General features: G+C 46.7%; 2 long non-coding RNA genes across 2 annotated transcripts in view; both read left to right on the plus strand.

Annotated features, from left to right (window-relative positions):
- The window catches only part of LOC135580259 (uncharacterized), a 37,919-nt gene extending 25,553 nt beyond the window's left edge, over positions 1-12,366 (plus strand). Inside the window, exons 5-9 of the long non-coding RNA XR_010474758.1 lie at positions 303-622; positions 769-2,361; positions 6,752-6,879; positions 8,729-10,715; positions 11,637-12,366. This is a non-coding gene — a long non-coding RNA (uncharacterized LOC135580259). The remainder of the gene's footprint in view (positions 1-302; positions 623-768; positions 2,362-6,751; positions 6,880-8,728; positions 10,716-11,636) is intronic.
- Positions 12,367-16,154: 3,788 nt separating this feature from the next.
- The window catches only part of LOC135580200 (uncharacterized), a 40,315-nt gene continuing 38,348 nt past the window's right edge, over positions 16,155-18,121 (plus strand). Inside the window, exon 1 of the long non-coding RNA XR_010474512.1 lies at positions 16,155-17,282. This is a non-coding gene — a long non-coding RNA (uncharacterized LOC135580200). The remainder of the gene's footprint in view (positions 17,283-18,121) is intronic.

An 18,121-nucleotide genomic window follows, 5' to 3' on the forward strand; every position in this document is an offset into this window, starting at 1 on the left:
TTTAATCTTTTCTGCAAACATGGACCTCCTTTCTGTACCACCCATTCCTTAAAATTCTGTAAGACTTGCCGCAATTACACCACAGAAATGCTGGGGCCGGTGGTGTGGTTGTGCTTCTGTCCTTAAAGCATTGAGGTTCTGGAAATGTCTCCCAGCCAAACCAGTAAGGCAAAACCCCCAGTTGCTTTGGAGAAGGATGGTGGGATGAAGAACTCGCATGATATGGTCTTTGAAAGCATGGAAACGCACTAACCCTGTGTTATCTTTTGAGGAGTTGATGGGAAATCTTTGCTCTCTTGCAGGAGTTTCATGGGTGTGCCTGGAATAATAGAAGAATTGCTAGAAAAGTTACAGAGATCAGGAGTTTGTGTCTTCTTCTGTACCCAGCCTGGTTGGATATGTTGGATGGTGTAACCAAAACAGTCGTACTCTACGTTTTTGTCTCCCTGAGCATCCCGATATGATTGTGATGATGCCCAATCCAGGCCCAGTTGCATTGGCATCTCTTCCTAAAGAACAGATATGCTGGAGCTGGCTCCTGGGCTAGAAGATTTATTGGTCTCGTCCGAAGAAGATGACTGTGAAGGCCACTTGTCACTGCAAAAGTCACTCCGTGCTGCAGGTTTCTCTTCCAGATTGGCTAAAAATCCGTGATATAGCCTAACTGCTTTTAATAGATTGTTATTATTTACTTGTTATAATAGTGGTAGCAATAGTTTATGTTACAGGATACCCACAGAAACAAGTTTAACACTGCACTTCTTCCAGTTTCCAGAAGCTTCCCAGCTGTTGGCATCAATCTAGAACATCCATCTAGAACCTTTCTTCTCACAGTCCTTGCATGAGCATCTTCTCTGTGGTCCTCTGGACTAAGGACAAGTTAAGTGCCTGTTAATCTATAAATACTCAATACCTGAAAATCAGATTCCAAAGAAACGGGTTCTAATTAACCTTTTCCTGCCACATGGTTCTGAGTTTTCTCATTCCAGCCCCATTTTCTCTGGGTCTGATGGCAGCAGCAGCAGCGCGGGATGTCTACCAGCTCTCTCTCAGCTCAGCAATCTTTGGATATCTCTTTAATTTTTGGTAATTACTATAACACAGGGGAGACTTGGAGAAGGGAGCAGTGTCCACCTTCCCCTCACTGTGCCTGCTTTTTTGGGTTGAGGTTCTCCTGGGCTGGGTTTGCTGGCAGCTGCGCTCCCAGCAGCTTTTGCCTTCATAACTCTGCCTGCTTTTCTGTGTTTTTCACGTTCTTGATAAGGTTTTTTCAGAAATCTGGGCTTCAGCAGTGCTTAAAACGCTGGCTCTGCTCTCTGGGACACATGGACACCAAGCAGATCCTGTGAGATGTTCTCTCTATCCACCAAAACCCCACAGTGCTATAGAAGTATTCAAAGAACATTGAATCTTGCTCCTTGGTGCTTGCTTAGGACAGCAAGCTCAGTGAAATCCTAGGGGCCTGTATTATTCAATATATTTATCAATTATTTGGATGAGGGAATAGAGGGACTGTCAGCAAGTTTGCTGATGACACCAAGCTGGGAGGAGCGGCTGACACTGGAAGCTGTGCTGCCATCCAGAGACCTGGACAGGCTGGAGAGCTGGGCAGGGAGAAATTTAATGAAATAGAACAAGGGCAAGTGCAGAGTCTTGAATCTGGGCAGGAACAACCATGAGCCAGCACTGGGCCCTTGTGGCCAGGAAGGCCAATGGTACCTGGGGTGGGTTAGAAGGGGGTGGTCAGTAGGTCAGAGAGGTTCTCCTGCCCCTCTACTCTGCCCTGGGGAGACCACACCTGGAATCTTGTGTCCAGTTGTGGCCCCTCAGTTCCAGCAGGACAGGGAACTGCTGGAGAGAGTCCAGCGCAGCCACCAAGATGCTGAAGGGAGTGGAGCATCTCCCGGGTGAGGAAAGGCTGAGGGAGCTGGGGCTGAGGAGACTGAGGGGTGACTCATTCATGGGGATCAATATGGAAAGGGGGAGTGTCAGGAGGATGGAGCCAGGCTCTTCTGGGTGACAACCAGTGACAGGACAAGGGGCAGTGGGTGCAAACTGGAACACAGGAGGTTCCACTTAAACTTGAGAAGAAACTTGTTGGGGGTGAGGGTGTCAGAGCCTGGCCCAGGCTGCCCAGGGAGGTTGTGGAGTCTCCTTCTGTGCAGACATTCCAACCCGCCTGGACACCTTCCTGTGTAACCTCATCTGGGTGTTCCTGCTCCACGGGGGGATTGCACTGGATGAGCTTTCCAGGTCACTTCCAACCCCTCACATTCTGGGATTCTGTGTGTCTGAGAACAGAGCTGGATGAGACCTTGGGATGATCTTTGTGGCAGGACCATCTGGATCGTGCTGCTCCAGGTGGGTGATGATCTTGCTTGTTGAAAAGAGCCCTCTATCGATACAACCCCCTCGCGAATAGCTCGTCTCTGCTCTTCAGCAGCCTCAGCACTGGAAAGGCTCCTCTCATATCCAGCCTTAGCCTCTCCTGCTGTGGTTTAAGCTCACGACTACTTATCTCACCTACCAGGAAGAAAAGCTATCCCTTCCTTTTTCTATAAGCTGACTCCGTACTCGGAGATTAGAGCGATGTCCCACCTCTTCTCCAGCTGAGCAACCCCAACTTCTTCAATCTCTCCTCAGAGGCATTGTTTTCTGGTCTTGTGATTATTCCCATCTCCATTTTCCTGCAAAAGACCCATCTTGTACGGGGAAAATGTCTATTGAGACTTAGCAAATGAATTTAATGAATTTGTTGCAATTTCAGGAAAGTGCTTCATTTTAACATGTTCTATATCAAATGGAACGGAAGCGTGTGTTTCCTTATTTTGAAAATGTGGTGTTTTGATTCTTCCAGGTGAAACAATAATTCGTTTTTAAAAGTACTGCGATTTTTAAATGTCTTTTGAGCCGTTTACCTATTTGGAAAGAAGATACTCTTGCAAAAAAGATCAATGTTGTATTGCTTTTGGAAGATACACACTTGCAAAAAGCAGGAGACCCAGAGAACCGAGGTGGCTCCTGAGCCCTTTGGTCTGACCCACTGGTATTAAATTGCTCGTAACACACAAACCCATTCAGAAGTTGCCTGAAGGTAAAATCCATCCAGTCTTTTGCCTCTGTTGGGCAGCTCTACTTGCTCTGATAATTAAAACCACACTGTGAACTTGCATCCTGGAAACCTTGGGTTCGGAAACGAGCGTTGTCTTTGAGTTGCCTATGGGATGGAAATAATTTGTCATTTGGGAGAGATGTTTTGGTCCCTCTGGGATGTCGGGGTACCAAGGTGTGGGACTTGGCATGGAGATGTGTTAAATCCCGAGGGGCGAGAAAAGGCCAGAAACGCCAGAATAGCCCCATAGAGCAGGACACGCTCCCGTTCTCCTCAAAATAAATGGAAGGACAAGTAGCATCCAATGTGGCATAACAAAGCGCCGGCGAAAGATAGGAGTGGAAAGAAAGAACCTATAGTGAAAAATGGGGAAGGGAAAGAGAACTAAACAAGAATATACAGTCAGTTAAGGCTTGCAGGGAAAAGATAAGGCCAGCTCAGAGAGCAGAAAGGCTTAAGGGGAATAAAAAGAGCTTTTACAATTATATCAGGGAAAAGGGAATACTAGAGAGAAAGTAGTTCCATTAATAAATGAAGAGGGAGACAAAATCAATGGTGTCGCTAAAATGGCAGAGCTACTGAACTCCTTTGCTTGGGCAGTATTTAACAAGGTGAGGAGAGAGGGGCAGAGAAGTTATAAAATAATGAGGGTTTTGACAATGTGATTCTTCAGGGTTCGAGGGAGAAGGCACCTTGGAGGAGTCGGGATGCAGCACAACAAATAGATGTGCATGCCTTTTGGGAACCGGTCCGTTAAATCATCGGAAATCACTTAGAATAGTAGGAAAACAGGTAAGAATGGCCAGGTGTGATATGGAGATTTGTCATTTTAAATGGCCAACCCTGGAAAAAAAAGCATCTGGAGAGTTTACTACTTGATTAAGTAGTGAAATAATTTCCATGTTAAATATGTTAATGCCTAATAGTGAAAAACAGTGATATAAGGGTTAACAAGCAATGAGCTGGAAATTCAGGAAGAGGGAATCGAAGGGAATAGTGGAAAAAGTTGAGCTGCAAAATGTCTCGGAGAATAGCGGGATGCTAAAAGCAAGTAGCACCTGCCAAATTCTGTGCTGGTTACAGCACTTTGGAGCCTTCCAGGGTATTTAGTGGGAAGGAAACAAAGTCCTGCAAAAAAATGCAGAGAATTCCATTTCTAGGGGAGAAAACCACCTCATTTGGGGGTATTTCTCTGCTTGCCAAGGAGCCTGAAAAGGAGAGAAACATGTAAAGAATGGCACTTAAAAAAAAGTAATGTTTTTTTTTCTTAGCAGAACATAGGTATTAAATCACTATTTTTAAATACAGTAATTCATTCCATTTAGATTTGAAATGCAGCAATCCTCGCCGTTTGTCATTTTAGCTCCCTGTTGCAAAAACGCCTTGCGATAGTCGTTTGCCGTAGTGAAATTAGAAGACGGCGCTGAGATAAAACGCAACGCGGAGCGAGTGGCAGGTGTAGGGGAAAACGCCTCCGCCGCTTTACTTCCACACGCCAAAAAAACGCGGTGCCGTTCCTCCCATCAAGTGGTCGGCCAGAGGCAGCTTCCCATAATTCTGAGGCATTTCAGCTGATAAATTCAGCTGATAAATTCGGCGTTGCAGCGAGTAAATTTTGGAAAGACGCTCTTACAATGCAAGGCTTGTGTTCCGCCGCCTGCCAATCATTCCCAGCTGAGGAACTGGGACACCAGTTTGGGTTTTTGTGCATTTGTGCTTGTTATGGTTCTTGAATAGAAATAGTGGTTATCAGCACTGATTTTCCAGAGTGTATTTCTGCTGGGCTTGTGTGGATGGGTTTCTGCTAGATGGAGATTTGTTACTGAACTAGCCAGGCCCAAAGGAATTTCAAGGCCACCTCGGAAAGCTGAGAACTGGACCTGCTGTGGGGATGAGGCAGTTCTACAATAACAAGGCCTCAACATGGCGTAAATCAACGGACCTATCAGCAGTGGGACTCCAGCACGTGGACAGCTCATCAACATAGAATCCCAGAATCCCAGAATGTGAGGGGTTGGAAGGGCCCTGGAAAGCTCATCCAGCGCAATCCCCCCATGGAGCAGGAACACCCAGATGAGGTTACACAGGAAGGTGTCCAGGTGGGTTGGAATGTCTGCAGAGAAGGAGACTCCACAACCTCCCTGGGCAGCCTGGGCCAGGCTCTGCCACCCTCACCCCCAACAAGTTTCTTCTCCTATTTAAGTGGAACCTCCTTTGTTCCAGTTTGTACCCATTGCCCCTTGTCCTGTCACTGGTTGTCACCCAGAAGAGCCTGGCTCCATCCTCCTGACACTCCCCCTTTCCATCTTGATCCCCAGGAATGAGTCACCCCTCAGTGTCCTCTTCTCCAGCTCCAGAGCCCCAGCTCCCTCAGCCTTTCCTCACCCGGGAGATGCTCCACTCCCTTCAGCATCTTGGTGGCTGCGCTGGACTCTCTCCAGCAGTTCCCTGTGCTGCTGGAACTGAGGGGCCACAACTGGACACAAGATTCCAGGTGTGGTCTCCCCAGGGCAGAGTAGAGGGGCAGGAGAACCTCTCTGACCTACTGACCACCCCCTTCTAACCCACCCCAGGTACCATTGGCCTTCCTGGCCACAAGGGCCCAGTGCTGGCTCATGGTCACCCTGCTGTCCCCAGGACCCCCATGTCCCTTTCCCCTACACTGCTCTTTAAGCATAGAGAGCATATATGATATCCAATTAGTGAATGCATGATTGGAGCGTGGACGCATGATCAAAGAATAGTTGCATATATAAGGAGACTTGTTTCTGTAGTAAATGGCTTAGCGTGATTCACATTGAATCGGAATGCAGGGTCCTTTATTCGCTCCAACAGGCTTGGTCGCTGATCTTTGTTTTTAGGGGTTGTACATCCTGGAGATCTTTATACCTGATGTGGTTTGTGTGAGGCACCATGGTATTAATTCCATTTCCATCTATCGGGGAATGGCGAGTGTTTTGGGATGCGTAAGCTCGTTAGTTCTAGCAAACCCATCTCTTCCAAGCTAAGGACCGAACATGGTCTCTGCTGGGCCGTCTGACACCACTCCAAACCACCTCGCTGGAGTTTTGGGGTATGATCAAAGCAGCCTGAACTCCTGATAATTAAAAGCTCTTGCAGTGATGATGTTCGCAACTTTAGCACCTCCTCAAGGACCGCCAGGCTTGCCTTCGCACAAAATCCCTTTCGCTACATGCGGGAATGAGATGTGACTCTTCTTGTCGCTGTGGCCGCTCAGATGTTTGCGAGTCGAGGCAGTTTCCGATCAGAAAAAGGCGTTTTGCCAAGAATCAGAATTTTCTGTGGGAAGATTGATTTGCATGGAATTTCTTTCCAGGAAAAAGGAAATGAAATGCTTTCTCTCGTGACAGGATTTATCTCTGCACCTGTCTCAGTGGCTCGTGGGCTTCCCAGGTTTAGGGGGATGTGTCCGTCGCCGTGCACGGTGGGTGGTGGTTTTGAGTGAGCCCTGTTGAAAAGCAGGTGGACCAGGGAATGGACCAGGAACATCAGTCCAAATTGCAGTGTCCTGTTTAATATGTTTTTTTCAACTTTTTCTTACAAGAGGAGGCTTACAGACTTCGCTATTCCCCCTGGTTTTACCATAAAACTGACTTGCAGTGTTGGGCCTTTCCTCAGGATGAAGATCTGCGCTTTTTGGTCATCTCTATTTGCAACAAGCTTCCTTAGCAAGGGACAAATGAAGCTGATATTGCAGTGGACTTGGTAGGAGCTTCTCCTTTCCCCAGCGATGCAACGTTCGTAAGGTGAGTTCTTGAACCTTCTCCATCCCACTGCAAGAAAACGTTGTCACCTGTGCCTGTTCCTACCAAAGCTGGTTGTGATCACTGTTCACTGCCAGTGAACCCTGTAGGATTTAAAACCAACTGGAACATGGTGGAGGAACATTCTCCTGCCTTTGGTGGAGGTCATGGAATGTCAGGTCCCATAGCATTGGAAAGATGTTTGGCCACAGCCCAGATTCTTTGTGTTGGAGGAGCACTCCTCAAGCCAACTTGTGCAAAGAAAACCGCTGAAATTGGGCAAGGAAGAGAGGATAGGACAAAGGGTGATGGTTTTAAACAAGAAGATAGGAGATTCAGGCTGGATAAAGGAAAATTGTTGCCCCTGAGGGTGGTGAGAGCCTGGCCCAGGTTGGCCAGAGAGGTGGTGGATGCCCCATCCCTGGAGACATCCCAGGCCAGGCTGGACGGGGCTCTGAGCAACCTGAGCTGGTGAAGATGTCCCTGCTCATGGCAGGGGGGGCACTGGGGGAGATGGGAACGTCCCTTCAGCCCAAACTGTTCTGCGATTCTATGAAATCAGGGATAAGTGACAACTCCAAATGCCCGTGGTGGCTGAGGAGCATCTCTGGCTGCATGTGGGGTATGTATAAGGCTATGCCATCCCCAAAACAACGAGCAGTTAGCATTTCCCCACCAATCCATGGGGTTTGCGGTGGCGAGCAGAGGTTGGGCAGCATTCCTGCTGATGCTCTGTGCACTGGTCCCTTCTCCTCCCCGATTTAATTCCTCCTGCATGAGACCCGTGCGGGCAGGGATGAATTTCAGCCATAAAGATTGCCAGACAGCTCCCGACTTTTACACCACTGGGGAAAGAAGCAGCTGCCTGAAATGCTGCTCCAATCTCATCCCAACACCCCCTTCCCCCTTTAAACAACGGTCTGAAATCCTGAGTGTGAACTGATGTAGTTTGGTGTGTTAGGGGGGAAAAAAATCTCTCTCTCTTCTGCCTTTTTTGTTTCCTTCTTCTTTCCTTGGCCCTGTTCATTATTTTTCTTCTGGCCACTCAGTGTGATAGGTTGAACAGAAGTGCACAGATGAGCACTGAAATCGGGTGTCACAAGGCCCTTAATCTAGTCTTTAAGGCCTGACTTCAGAGATGTCATTTATCTTCTAACTGCAGCAGGCTTCCACCAACTTTATCTCTAATAATATATTGATGGATTAAAAGGTTTGATGTCAATAAGCAATTTTTCCAGCCCGGTCTCCTGCCCGACCCTTTTAATCCATCAATATATTATTAGAGATAAAGTTGGTGGAAGCCTGCTGCAGTTAGAAGATAAATGACATCTCTGAAGTCAGGCATTAAAGACTAGATTAAGGCCTTGTGACACCGTTTTCAGTGCTCATCTGTGCACTTCTGTTCAACCTATCACACTGAGTGACAAGAAAGAAAAATAATGAACTGGGCCAAGGAAAGAAGAAGGAAAAAAAAAAGGCAGAAAGAGAGAGAGATTTTTTTCCCCCCTAACACACAAACTACATCAGTTCACACTCAGGATTAGACTGTATTTAAAAAAAGGGGAAGGGGGGAGGCTGGAGCTGGATGGTGCTATACAGATTAAAATGGGAGAAAGGGGAAGCTGAATGAGGAATTGCAGTTTGGTTTTGTTCTGGGATTTTTATATTTTATTTTATTTTATTATTATTATTCTATTCTCTATTTTATTCCATATTTTAATTTATTATTTTATTCACTTCAGCGTTTCATCTCATTTCTTGATTTCATTTTATTCTGTCCTTGTGGGAGTGACCTAGTTGAGTTTACCGAATCCTAAGGGTTTTGTCTGGAGCTAAAGCAAATCCCATTTAGGACCAAGGAAACGCATCCTTTTGAGAGACCAAATGGAAACATCTGCAGATGGAGACGTCTCCTCCCTCGCTCTCGTTACCATCCATTGTTTCGGTGCAGTCATGGTGATGCTTTACTTGAGCTGGCTGTAAACAGCAATTTTAAGGACATCCTTGGTGGCACGATCACAAGGCTTTACCTCCACTGAAAACGCATCTTTAGAGAGCAGCCACCAGCTGCTGAAGGTGGGTATGACTTTTCTGTGGCCTGACTCATCCTCTTTGTCTTCCCAAAATCCGGGTTCCTTCCCGCTGCCTCAGCCTTTGAGCGGCAACAATCACAGAATGGTTTTGATTGGAAAAGACCCTCAAGATCATTGAGTCCAACCATTCCCCAGCCCTGGCACTGCCCCATGTCCTGAGAACCTCATCTCCGTCTGTCCAGCCCTCCAGGGATGGTGACTCCAGCACTGCCCTGGGCAGCCTGTTCCAATGCCCCACAGCCCTTTGGGGAAGAAATTGTTCCCCAGATCCAACCTCAACCTCCCCTGGCGCAACTTGAGGCCGTTTCCTCTGCTCCTGGCGCTTGTTCCTGGGGAGCAGAGCCCGACCCCCCTGGCTCCAAGCTCCTTTCAGGCAGTTCAGAGATCAGAAGGTCTCCCCTCAGCTCCTGTTCTCCAGCTGAACCCCCAGGTCCCTCAGCCACTCCCATCACACTTGGGCTCCAGCCCCTCACCAGGTTGCTTGCCCTCAGCTCAGTCATCCTGCTCCTCAGCACCATCAGCTTTTTACCATCACACCATGGTGGGGAGGTCACAGTATCACAGTATGTTTGGGATTGGAAGGGACCTCAAAAGATCATCTCGTCCAATCCCCCTGCTGGAGCAGGAACGCCTAGGTGAGGTCGCACAGGAACATGTCCAGGCGGGTTTTGAATGTCTCCAGAGCAGGAGACTCCACAACCTCCCTGGGCAGCCTGTTCCAGTGCTCTGTCACCCTTACTGAGAAGAAGTTTTTTTCTCAAATTTAAGCGGAACCTCTTGTGTTCCAGCTTGATCCCATTACCCCTTGTCCTATCATTGTTTGCCACCGAGAAGAGCTTGGCTCCATCCTCATGGCACTCACCCTTTATATATTTATAAACATTAATGAGGTCCCCCCTTAGTCTCCTCTTCTCTAAACTAAAGAGACCCAGCTCCCTCAGCCTTTCTTCATAAGGGAGGTGCTCTACTCCCTTAATCATCTTCGTTGCCCTATGCTGTGTTGAACAGAAGGTGACGAGTCGACGTAAGTATCTTCCCCTTTGCAACAAGGTTGTGGGACTCTGCAGCCAGCATAGCCCTCAGCTAGCACCCTTGTCCTGCTCCGGTACTGTGTCTTGGCCTAAACTCAAGGCTGTTCTAGACTCAGCAAGAGCTTGATCATGACATTTTGTCTTCTGAGGCTATGTTTGTGGGGCACCTGCCCATTGTTGTCATGATGGCAGCAGACTCACTGCTTCCTGCCATGGAAGTAGTGGCTGGTCTTTAAGGCTCTGGTGTGATATCTAGAGAAAACAGGCCTGTAATGGCAGAGTCAAGGGCAGCAGAGCTGAGTCTAACCTCTCCCTGGAGCTGAAGGGGAAAGGGAAACGTGTGCAGCCCCTTTGTGGACCTCTTCACCCAGCCCCACTGATCACAGCATCCCAGAATGTGAGGGGTTGGAAGTAGAGGGGCAGGAGAACCTCTCTGACCTACTGACCACCCCCTTGTAATCCACCCCAGGTACCATTGGCCTTCCTGGCCACAAGGGCACAGTGCTGGCTCACTCTGCCCTTGGCCTCTTCTGCTTGGAAATGCCCAAGGTCAATGCTAGCCTTTGCCATGGCAGGGGCCCTCATCCCACCATTGGGGACAATGGTCCCCAGCAAGGCGCCTGGTGGGACACGCTCCATCACAGCAGAGCAGAGAAACCCGCACTCAATCTCGCCTGGGATCTGATGTGCCTCTCCAGGGTCTCCGCTCCATACAGTACGTACATTGCTGCTGTCTTCTTCTTTTGAAGATATTTTTTAATGTCTTTAAAAAAAAAAAAAAGATTACTTTGTTACAATCATTCAGCAAAGGGTTTCTGCGCCTGTAGAAAATATTAATAGACTATTATGAGGTCCTACAACTAATTTTTCCACACATATCATCTGTCTTTGCATGGTTATTAAACTCCAACAATATTTCATGCAATGCTTTCCTGCTAAATTAATTTGGTTTCTTCTTCTCCTGTTTCTTTTTTTTTTCCTCCTTCCACAACCTTTAAAATTAAATTGAATCTTCATAATTATGGTGCTTTTTTTGTTGTTGCTCATATCTTTTTCTTTTCAATTTTCCTATCAAAGTGGCTGTACAGTTTAATAAAGATGTAAAGAAACAGAAATGAAAGCGTAAGGGACGGGAAGGGCTGGGTTGGGATCAGAGCTGGTGGGGCTCTGGGAGAGCTGGGAAATTCCGGGAAGGATGGGATGGAGGTGAGCGGGGAGCTGAACACCTTTTGAGGCTCCAGCCTCGATAGAGAATGATGTGGAAGAAGCTGTTGTTAGAAATAACTCGTCGCATGGGGACTCATCCCAATTCATCCATGTATTTTGGTGTTACCCAACCCACAAGTTCTCCCTCTCATCTCCTGTCCCTGGGGATGGTTTGGATACTGGGTATGGCCAGTTCTTAGGGACATGGTTTACAGGTGGACTTGGTGGTGGTGGGTTAGTGGTTGGAACTGATGATCTTAAGGATCTTTTACAACCAAAATGATTCTATGATAAATTGCCGGGGACATCCTTGTCAAGGAGACCACCATTGAGGAAACAGGTTCTTTGTTGGAACTGTAGAAGGATCTGACACAAAGCCCCAGCCCGGAATTTGCTGCTGTCCTCAGATAATGCTGATATTTGCTTGCAGGAGGTCTTTAATAACTTCCAAGCCTAAACCTTGCGGAGAAGTACTGTGGAGAGGTCTTCTGGCTGGCAAAATAAGGTCAGACTACAGCTGTTATTCTCTTTACCAAGGCTGCCCAATGTGTTTCTCCTGGTAGATGCTCTTCAGAGAGATAAAGTGGTCAATCTTCATTAATTATTAATCTTCCTAAATCAGGGACTTATTTTCCATCCTTTTGTCTGGGAAGTCCTCCTGAGGAAGACGTGGTCGATAGAGAAAGCGAATAGAGTTGGTCTTAAGAATAACTGTTCAACTGAGATATCAAAGATTGTGTCTAATTTGTGTCAAACCTAGGAGAGCTTTTGTCGAGGTGTTATCACTTGAGGTTGGGCAGGTTGTGATGGGCACCACGTGCTTTGTTGGCCAGACCAATAACTCGTTGTCACCAGAGGACAAAAGTGGTGGCCAGGGTAAGCAGAAGCCCGCAGTAGGACTGTTTAAGCTGTTTAATCGTGGGCTCATGAGCTGAGCTTGGTGGAAAATGGTCAACAGAGCTGAATGTCCCAGTGGGACCGAGGAGCTTGCTCTCAAGCTGGTCCTGGGTGGTGTCTTCATCATGACTGCAGTTGGCCATCGTTGACGAGATGCCCATGTCCCTGTCACCACTCCCCAAAGGAAATGACTCTGTTTTCATGGGCTGACATGTGCACTGACCAATAGGTGGCACCAATGGAACAGAAATGCGAAACTCCATGCAAATTTTTCTGGAGAAGGTAGGAATTTCTCCTAGAGGTATCGACTTTTCGTTAAGGGGTGTTGATTCTCTACTGTGTCAAAGCTTGCTCAACGTCCTCCTCGATTCCTGCGCGTGGAGGACGTTGAGCAAAGTTTGACAATGGGAATCAACCCAAACTGTGATACTCCAGAATCTCCTTAGTTTAGATTGATAGGCATAGAAAGGTGATAAATATTTAACATAGCCTATTTAATAATATAATTGCTATTCAGAGGTAAGTTGTTGTTCAGATATGGTTCACATGATGATAAAAAATACTTTTCTTGGAAGAAATAGTCTGTTTTCCAGAGGAATCTCTAATTTCTAGAGTCATTGGATACACAGCAGAGACATTTGTGGTCCTGCTCAGGACTGAACCTCCTTCTTCCAGTGACTTCAACTGGAGCAGTGGCGAGAGGAACCAAAAGGCAAGTCAGATCCTGCGCTCCCTTGCGCTGATTTTAGACAATTATTGTTTTTTTTCGTGGCACAGTCACACCAGCACATTCCACCCCTCTTCTGTAAAATTAGGGACCTCTAAATTTTTTGGAAACTTGTACAGAAAGATGAAGATTGCGGGATAAAACCCCAAACGCCAGCTGCTCCATGTCATTCCTGTCACCACGGGCAGACTATGAACCTGCCGGGATATTAACATTTGGTTTATGCCATGTATTTTATCCAGTTTAAAATCAGTAGCCTTTTTTTCCCAGTGTTTTAAAGATGATGAACATTATCCTTCACATCCCTTTGCTCATCAGCCATGTGTTTACGTACCAAGCATCTGGCTACATTATTATTTATATTAGAGGAGACCAAACCAAAAAAACCCCTCAGCAATCTCCAAGGAAATCAAAACACATTTGGGCCAAACCAAAGTGAAATGCTAATTTTTCCCCTATGAACCACTGCCACAAGAAAGTATTTACTGTTTATGATCATGCAGGCTTCTCAAGCTAAGTTTTTACTGTGAGATTTATGGGCGTGTTTGCATTTAGAACACGTCAAAAGTTCCTCAAATTGTGACAAAAGTCAGTTAAGGAATAATTTAGTGGTGAGATATGGAAAACTGGAAATGTAAGAGCTTTGGTGCAGGATTTGAAGGCTTGTAAAGCAATAGAAAAATTAATGTTGATTATTCCTTGTATTGCCCATTTCTGCTGCCAACACCTACATTGCGTGCTGTAGCGGTGATGGGATGGAGCATGGTTTTAGTTGAGTTCATTTAGTTTAGGCTGCTGTAAACCATGTTTAAAACTGTCACGGGTAGACTCGGAATGTCTGTAGAGGTGGAGGCAAAGGAGGAAATCATGTTTGCCATGTCGGGGTGACGGTCATGTCCTCCTGGAGCCGGTTGGTGATGCAGAAGACAACCCAGTTCTCTTGGCTCGGTGAGTCAGGATGGTTGGTTCTAGACCAGGCAGTTGTTCTGTTCCTGTAGTTCTTATCTTCCTGATTGCAGGTCTTAGCAAAACTCTTTTGTTCATCTTGACCCCATCCAACTATGCATGGAAAACGGTGGCATGGTCCTTCACTCCGGCACTTCGCAGCTATGCAAAACTCATTCCCTCCTGAATTTCAGCCCTGAGCTTGGAAGACTCTTCTAAAAGAAACCCTGGGCATTCAGCCTCTGATTTTTCCTTTTGTTGCGTTGGTTTCAGGTTGGATGTTGGGAACAATTTCTTCCCCAAAGGGCTGTGGGGCATTGGAACAGGCTGCCCAGGGCAGTGCTGGAGTCACCATCCCTGGAGGGTTGGACAGACGGACATGAGGTCTCAGGACATGGGGCAGTGCCAGGGGTGGGTTACGGTTGGACTTGATGATCTTGAGGGTCTCTTCCAACCAAAATGGTTCTATGATTCCTCCTGCATCCCAGCATGGTCTCTCCGCTTCCCTCTGGCAAACACGCGTCCTGTTCCGCTGATAGCTCTTCCTCAGCGCTTGTTGGCATTTTGTGAGAGAAAGCCCTCTGATTAAAATGTCGTCAGGAAAACAAACCACATAATCAAGTTCTGCCAAAGCTGGTCCGTCATGGACAGAAAAATAAAAAACAGAGACTCTTTTGAAACTTAATGCAGCATCCTGAGAAGGAGCGTGTGTGTCTGTGGGGGGAGGAAAGAGCCGGCGTGGTGCTGGGCACTCGCATTTGCAATCAGGTACTCATCAGGCTTCAGATCTAGCTCCATTTTCTGCTCGGCGTTTAACAAATCAAGGAAGAAATGCCCCTGCTTGGGGTCAGAGATAAATCTTCTACCCTGGACAAAGGGTAGATCTCCTTGTCAGCGCACTGATTTATTGTGACCTTATAGTCAGACTCTCTAATTTCTGCGTGTGGCTATAGGTGCCACCGGTGATTTGTTTCCTCTCTGGATCCTTTCTGACTGCTCAGTAATGGGGACTGTGGTGGGTTCGCTGCCACCTCTCTGGGGACAAGATTTGGGTGGCTGTATCTCCACCTGGGTTGGCTCTGCAGGATGGCTTGGGTGGCAAGTGGCTTTGCTGTGGATCCCAAAGCCAGATGCCTCCTCTAAGGCCATCGCAGATATGAGAAGAGCTAGAAGGGCCTTGGAGAGGTCCAAGGGGAAGACACACACCAAAGAAGAGCTACAAGTGCTTTTGGAGAACCACACTTTTGTTTTCTTCCCACTGTTGGTTTGTCCAGGCGTGTGCAGCAGAGGAGCAAACGCATCTTCACTTACCAACGATGAGAAGCAAACACCCCCCATCGCTCATCCCAGCTGGTGTTTATCCTTGTGGGTAAAAATTTCCTACTTGCAGCCTTTCAGACTTGCCCTGTTCTCCAATGAGAGGGTGCCCAGAGCCCCTCAAGAGCTGGCATCTCTCTTCTTTCTTCTGGTTTTGTTCCCCAAACATCTCACCATCAGCAACTGCCCCGCAACCCTTGATGCCTTTGGTCCCTCTGCACCTGCACGATGTCCTTGGTGAAGCCCAGAGCTGGACATTGTCTTGTGCATGCAGCAAACACTGAGATAAATCATCTCCTTGGACACCTCACTCGCACCCCAGGGTCTCTGCTGGCACTTTCATCCAAAAAGTGGTACCCAAGATTTCAGGGGCAAATTTTGAGACCTTTTCTTAGCCCTCCCTGGGCATCTAAAGGAGTTTGGGCACCAACCTCTTCTGTGTGCGCGGTGACTTCTCAGCTCGGCTTCATGAAGAGATGGGTGGGCAGATGTGGGCACTAAAACCCTGCATCATCTTAAACCAGCACCGCTTTTCTGCAACATGCATAAATTGCCCAGTATCTGTGCTACCTAAAATGTATTCCAGAGAGCCTGGGACAGCAGAGCCCTGATCTCCATTGGAACTCCTATGGTGAGAGTTTATTATATTTATTTTGGGGGGGAAAAACATCCCCAAACATGAGGAATGATATTGATTTTTTTTATACAGCACTTTCCAACTGCAGATCCTGGCAATGCAAATTCACCTTTCATGCAAAAAACTTCCAAAGCGCGTTGCTTTGTGCAGAAAGCCCCGAGCCCAGCACTACCCTATCTCTTTCTCCTTTACAAACATACAAAGGGATAATAAAATAGCTAAGAAGCAAGAGCAGTAAAATTTTGTGCCCTGAGGGGAAAAATGGCATATATTGCCCTGAGCCTTTAGCTGAGGCCAAAATATATAGACAGAGACTTGGGAACTATTTTCTTTCCTAGTGCAATATTTTACCTCTATTGCCCTCAGAACCAGTCAATATTTGTATAATATATATATAAAAATAACCTTAGATAGATGGATAAAAACCAAGTAAAATTCACCTCGGAAAGCTTTTATTCCAACTGGAAAATTGCCCTGCAAATGTACTCAACACAATACCCACTACTTCACTTGAAAGTGACAGTTGCAGCTGTTAACGCAGCTACATTATCTCATCTGAGGAGACAAATTTCAGGCTATATTTCACTCCAGCCTGGTAATGCATATATGCCCTAAAGACTGCTCCAGCTAGATCTGTCTTGCTGTATAGATTTCAGATACGGATGTATACTTCCCAGGTTGTTTTTTCCCTCCCTTCCCCCTTGTAAGTCAGGGAGTGTGGGAGGTTAAAAATAAAAGTCAGTTTTTCCGTCGTCATCCTCATGTTGGTATAAGGGAGAGGAGCCACCGGCATCGTGCTCTGGGTGATGCTACCCAGGGATGGAGGTGCTCGGGAGCGATTCTCAGGGGTACCATGGGCATAGGGGCCGGGGAAAACACGGCAGAGATTTGCTAATTCCCCCTTTTCCATGTTCCTGCTCCTACATGGCTTGTGCATCATCCTCGGTGGGATTCCCAAAGCTGTTCCTCCGTCTTAACCCCACATTCTCTTCACAAAGCTGAACTGAGGGTTATAATTAGGAATTCCAGGACTGTCAGGAAAGAAAATATTTAAGTAGGGAGGAAAAAAAAAAAAAATCATCTATTAGGATTTTAAATAGTCTCATGAGTCCCTCCATTATTTGAGACACTTAAAATCGCTTGACAAAGCCCTGGAGAATATACAGAAAGCCAGATACGGACCTTTGATGGATGTTTTAAACTATCTAATGCGTCTTTTCCAACTCTATCCACTAAAAAATGACTAATTGGTTGCTGTTCTTCATTAGTACGATTATAACAGTGTCCTGAGAGCGCCCGGCGCTCCCGCACGTGAGATGCTGTCTGCTCATCTGCAGCCGAGCAGGGTTGTTGCAGTTTTGCCATTAATTTTGCAGGCAAACATCTGTGCCCTCGGGGTTTCTACAGGCAGTGACTCCAGCACGTGTCTTCCAGCTGGTTCCGGAACGCCGAAAACCACTGTCACATGGAGATGGAGATGAGGAATTATTGAGGAGCTGCAAAGCCTGTGGAGGAGCCCGCGGCAGACCCATGGAAGGGATGGACCAAAGCTGGTGAGCATCTTCTGCTCGGTGAGGCCAACGGGGAAAAAGTTTATGGGTAAAGTTAAAAAACATCAAGCCAGAATTTTTATCTGGCTAATTTTCCTCCCCGGAATTAGTTGTTTGAATCGCGAAACATGCTGGAGCCAGAAGTGAGAAAAGCCTTGGACGGAGTGGCTGCGCCTCCCAGGCCCTGAAATTTAAGATCTTTATAAATGATCTGTTAAAACTATAGTGACGATAAGCTTATGAATCATGATCTATATTAATCAGGGCTGCTGATACGGAAAGATTAATTGAAACGTGCAGTTCTACACAAATGATAAAGTGGTAACAATTTAATATCAGACAAGGAGAGTGAAGAAATTACACTCCAAGCTTCATGCATCATTACTATGGATATTAATATTTTACACAGCGCAACAGCATCGGGAATCATAATGAAAATCCATAACTAGTGCACAGACATGATTAAATACAACAGTCTTTAGGTGCTGTTTGGTGACGGGGGCTTAGCCATATTTCACTCCTGCTGCCGGTGATTCAAGTGATAGAGTCTAGACGTGGGTGATTAAAAAGTGTTCCTCCTAAAGGCTGTTAACCTTTTACTACTGAAATGAATTTCTTTGATTTTTAAATTATGCCGCTCACTCTGTGCCGGTTTTTTTTTCCCCCAAATCAAAACCTTGTCCGGAATATCGATGGAGCGGGTTCCCCAGGCGGTTGACAAAGCAGAAGTAAAGCACCATGAAGCAGACGCCGAGGGGTATTTAAGGGTGGGAAGGAGAAAGGGGGAGAAAACAGCTTAAAAAAGACATGTTTTCAGTGCTCGTCATTACGGCGGTGCATAT

The sequence above is a fragment of the Columba livia genome, chromosome 9 (genome assembly GCF_036013475.1).
Source record: "Columba livia isolate bColLiv1 breed racing homer chromosome 9, bColLiv1.pat.W.v2, whole genome shotgun sequence".
NCBI classification, from domain to species: Eukaryota; Metazoa; Chordata; class Aves; order Columbiformes; family Columbidae; genus Columba; species Columba livia.